This window comes from Schistocerca gregaria, chromosome 3 (assembly GCF_023897955.1).
Source record: "Schistocerca gregaria isolate iqSchGreg1 chromosome 3, iqSchGreg1.2, whole genome shotgun sequence".
NCBI classification, from domain to species: domain Eukaryota; kingdom Metazoa; phylum Arthropoda; class Insecta; order Orthoptera; family Acrididae; genus Schistocerca; species Schistocerca gregaria.
In genome coordinates this window covers 730,108,719-730,114,065 of record NC_064922.1, presented here as the reverse complement: position 1 = coordinate 730,114,065, position 5,347 = coordinate 730,108,719, and the positions used below count along the sequence as shown (strand labels likewise).

The 5,347-nt window shown below is 44.1% G+C and overlaps 1 pseudogene; it reads left to right on the top strand.

Moving 5' to 3' along the window:
- Window positions 1-2,288: 2,288 nt before the first annotated feature.
- On the top strand, window positions 2,289-2,406 carry LOC126356739 (5S ribosomal RNA; annotated as a pseudogene).
- Window positions 2,407-5,347: the final 2,941 nt, after the last annotated feature.

Genomic DNA, 5,347 nt, shown 5'->3' with positions numbered 1-5,347 from the left:
TCATCAATTAAGCAGCGCTGAATCATGTAATTCAAGTGAAAAATCAGTCGTCCATAAGGAAAAATCTCCGAGTAAAAGGTCTACAAAAGGAATTCGAGAAGTTACCAAATTGGGCAGAGTAAAACCAAAACGTTGCGAAACAGTGGGAAAAGTTATACATCACGTATGGGTAAAATGTCAAGGCTCGAAAAATGGGTGCTGCTTGTACTGATAAATGTATCCTCTCATGTACAAAGAAAGCAACAGATGAGTATAGATGTCAGCTGTTCACGAAATACTGGGCAGTGGGATCGTTACAAAGACAACGGGATTCTTTAAATACATGCATTATAATGCTTGCTCTCAAATATCGACGCGTTACTGCCCAAGAACCTAGAAAACCGAATTGCGTTTTCTAATTGTTGAAAGATAGGGGGAGATGCGTGTGTGCAAAACATTTCTGATAAACACTTTGGAGATAACCGAAAGGCAAATCCGTACTGTTATCGAAGCGAAGAAGACTGGGACTAGGATGCGACCTGTGGACAAAAGGGGACAACATGGAAAACACCGTAGGACTGATCCAGGAATCTTGGAGTCAGTTAGGAATCACACTAAACTCAGTTCCTCGTACTGAGAGTCACTATGTAAGAAATGACACAAAGAGTATTTAATGGATGGGGGCCTGTCCATCGCAGAAAAGCACAGAAATTACTCTTCAGAGTGATCTTCAGCTAACCTGCCAGCTGCGAATTATGACGCCTAAGGGCATATATTCAATATCGAATTTATCACAGGATTTTTTGTTCCAAAGAAGGATCAGTGCGGCCATTGTGAAGCTTACAAAAGCGCTACAGATGAAGATAAGGCAAAAGTACAAGAAGCGTTTCAAGAACATCAGGAAGAAAAAGGATTGAGTCTCATAGAAGAAAACTTGGGTAACTAATTGGGTCAATATAAGAAGATACAACTAGCTGTTTATGATTTACAAGCTGTCTTACCGGTACCAACGGCACAAATATTTGCCTTTTTCTACGAGGTGCAACTGTTACAATTTTACAGTAAGTGTCCATAAGTACTTTATTTCGCTATTTTTTGTTTAAAAAAAGCGTGGTAGGAAAAGCAACTTGTGTCTTACAATACCTTGAAGAGTTATCGATGAAAGTCCAGGGACGCCGGCGGGAGTGGCCGAGCCGTTCTAGGCGCTACAGTTTGGAACCGCGCGACTGCTACGGTCATAGCTTCAAATCCTGCCTCGGGCCTGGATGTGAGCGATGTCCTTAGGTTAGTTAGGTTTAAATAGTTCTAAGTTCTAAGGGACTGATGATCTCAGAAGTTAAGTCCCATAATGCTCAGAGCCATTTTAACCATTTGAACCTTCCTGCGACGGATTTCGTATTTTACTCTGTCACTTGTGGAGGGCTACAGAAGAACAAGTAAGTACAATAAATTCAGACTGTGATTCGCACAGATTGCTCTGCTACTCCAACCGGCTAACCCAGTAGTCAATTTGGAGTTGTGAAGAGTGTGGAATGTGGCAAGAATGCACTGTCTTATGTTATAGTGGTCAGGTGATGCAGATAAAAAGTTTGGAAGTTGAAAATGTAAGTGGCAGGGCATCTGTGGGACATTATCTCATGATAGGGGCCTTGTGCTCGAAGACCAGCATAGCACATTCGAGACGATGGCGGTAAGAGTGAAAATCAGCTACAGATAAGTTTGCAAGATATTTTGAGCATGACGAAAGCGGGCACTCGGAGGGTTAACCACCTGTTAACATCTTTTCAAAAAACTCGTCCCCGACAGAGGCATCAACGTAAATGTAGCAGCTGTGTCAGGCCAATTGAGAAACCTTCTTAGACGTTTGGTCACCATGGACGAGCTCTGGGTGTATGATTATGAAACTGTGACAAAAGAAGAAAGCTAGCAGTGGAAACTTGTGGTTTCACTACCACTGAAAAAGGCGAAATTCTGTTATTTAGCAAGGCGATATGGAGTTAGATTTAAGTAGCGTGATGTGGTGCCAGCGGGTTGTGCTCTTTAGGATAACACCGTAGTTCAAGTTAATCACAAATACTGCTTGTTTAGATTATTAAATTTTGCTTCTCTTCCCAGCCTCTCTAGTACCACCCCCCTAACCCCTCCCTTCCCCCGGCCCACGTAATCACACTTGGCATCCAGTGACTTCTTTCTGTACACCCCCCCCCCCCAAGTGGAAAAGATTCTAATCAGTGAAAATACAATCTAAAGTAAAGGGTTCAGCCAAGTTATCAATTGTTAGGAAAATGTGTCCTATTTATTGGTGAGTCGCCAATGGCCATGCCGCAGAAATAACACGGGTTCCCGTCAGATCACCGAAGTTAAGTGCTGTCGGGCTGGGATGGCATTTGGATGGTTGACCATCCAGTGTGCCGAGCGCTGTTGGCTAGCGAGGTGCACTGAGCCGTTGTGAGACAAACGGAGGAGCTGCTGGATTGAGAAGTACTGGCTCCGGTCTCGGAAACTGACATACGTTCGGTGACATGCGTGGACTGAGGATGACACGGCGTCCAGTCCGTTTAGCTGTAGTAAAAAATACAGGGTGAGTCAAAAACGACTTTACAGCGTTAGAATAGCACAGAAATTTATTGAGTTAACTTATAGAATGGGTATGTGTGTCATTTTGTAGTTAACAAACTCGGGTTACACATAAAACTGTCAAGTGTTATTTTGTTTCGATGTGACTACCATCTGTGTGCGGATCAATTGCTTCCCACATTCGTTGCAGCAGATTGAGAGTAGCTTGTGAAAGGGAAGCGTAGATTCTTTTTTTTCAGGTCGGCTAAATTGTTTGGTAGCGGAGCAACATACACATGACCTTTAATAAAACCACAGAGAAAGAAATCCAGTTGCCTCTAGTCTGGAGAGCCAGGTCGGACGATTTGCATTTCACGGCCAATCCACTGACCTGGTCAGCGATTATCGAGGAAATCTCGACGTAACGCAAGGAAATGGGATGGTGAACCATCTTGCTGGTAATAAACCGTTCCGTCACGGTTATCTTCGTCGGTTTGTGGAATTAAAAAGTTTTCAACCATACACCAGTAATAGTTTTCTCCATGAAGAAGAAAGAGCCATAAGCATTCAATTCGTCCCAGCGAACAACCCGTCTCAATGAAGTTCTTGTACCAAGAGTAAATTTACGCCTGCTTCGAGGTTCTTTAGCGCCTTAGGTGCGAAACTGACGCTGAACAGTTGTTACAGTGTTCGCTTCCTGAAACCCAAAGACACATTGCGAGCACGCTCCTCACCAGTGGAAGTCGCCATTTTAACCAAAAAAAAAATGGCTCTGAGCACTATGGGAGTTAACATCTGTCCCCTAGAACTTAGAACTACTTAAACCTAACTAACCTAAGGACACCACACACATCCATGCCTTAGGCAGGATTCGAACCTGAGACTGTAGCGGTTCCACACTGAAGCGTCTAGAACCGCTTGGCCACTCCGGCTGGGTCGCCATTTTAAAAGTGCATTGCGCTGGCGTTCCTGGTGTCAGAATGGGGTACTTATGTACTATCTGAATCAAACTTGAGATTGTTTGCTACAAAATGACACATCTACAGATTGTGTAAATTATCTCAATGAATTTCTATATCATTGCAAATCTGTATACTCCCTTCTGACTCAGCCTTAATAGAGAAGGAGTAGCACCGCCTTTAAATTTAAGTGTAGTATTTCGATGACTGGAAGTTTATGGGAAGCTCTCCGACACCACTCTAAATGGAAATTCAATTGACGTCTATGGGGGAGTGGGAGAGTTGGAATACGCGATAGGTAACTATATGAGCAGTGTAGTCAGGCGATTTGTAGGGACTGGAGCCTGACCACTAAAACTCCGTTCGTGCATGTCAGACTTGCACTTCCACGAATGATTCAGCAGAGTATGAATCACAGAATGCTCGCGCCCGGTGCAGCGTGGTATGTCCGTAATTTGAGACGCCTTGTAAATCGCCACTAGGTAGGCGGTCTACTGATAAGCTGGGTGGGTCATAAGTAGCGCTGGGAGCCCTCCCGGTTGTCTGTCAGCGCGGCTCGGGGAAGGCACATCGACGCCCTCTTAGCCTCGCCTGCCTGCCGTCAGAGTGCACTGCTGCTTCCGCAACTGCTTATGGGTTCGCTCTACATTAACGGTGAAGCGATTTGACGCTTCTCCCATAATCGGCTCACGTCGCGCCGCCTTTACGACCGGCAACTTTATAAGACGGACGCGGTGCGGCGCAACTAATCCCAGGTGACACATCAAATAGTGATGGCGCCGAGTTATTCCGGCTGCGGCGGGATGACGGCCCGTCGTATTTCCCGCCCAGAGTTCTCCGGGGACTGATGGCCCTGTTTTACTGCCGCGGGCGATCCAGAAACGGACGTGTGCCACCACACGCTCCAGGACGTCGCCCCGGAAGGGCCAGAGAAGATAAAAGCGCTGTTGAACACAGTCGATCGCCTCCGTGAATTACCGTCACTGATTTGTAGTTACAGTTGTCATCGAAAATAGTAATGCAGTGGTTGATGTAAAATCAGAGACAGTTTTATTGTTCATTGAACAGTTTGTTGGATATTAGAGAACTTACTTCTTTTTATCACTTGTGTTTCTGTCTTCTAATCAATAAAAATAACTGTGATGTCTCTTTCTCTAAATACAATAGTTTCCAGAGAAGACTTGGGTACACTGTGGGAAATACTGGTGACTCATTTTCCAGTTCAGATGTCTATAAAGCAATCTGCAATAACTGCCCATGCCATTACATTGGCCAGACAGGAAGAACTGTGGGGACAAGATACAAAGAGCATCTGTTTGGAAAGAAAGGAAATAATACGTAACACTACGTTTGCTTAACAACTACTGATTGCCAACCACACTCCAAGAAATTTGGAAGACAGTTATTCTTAACAGAGAAATCAAAGGGCTCCAGATGGACCTTCGGGAAGAATTACAGATCTTCAAACATCTTGAGCACAAAGATGGGATTTTACTAAACGGCCAGCAGCAATACTGTTTGCGAAACAATCTTCATACGACCGCTGATAACCTTTTCGAGTGGTTCACTGCCTCAAAATTTCTATTATACAGTTTTTGTGCATACTATGTTTCATTTGTCCTATGAGATTGATGCCACCCACTTTTGTTACGTCTGCCACTATTCACGGACCTAGAAATTTTTATTGTCATTGTGTTTAATAGCGTGCTTATGCACTGGGAGTTTCCTTTCCCTATGATGATGTACTGGAGGTGGTGTTAATTTCATTACTGTCATTATACTTGTAATAACGCACTTATGCATAGACATCACTATTTTCGTATGATAATGTACAGACAGTCCTATAACGATCC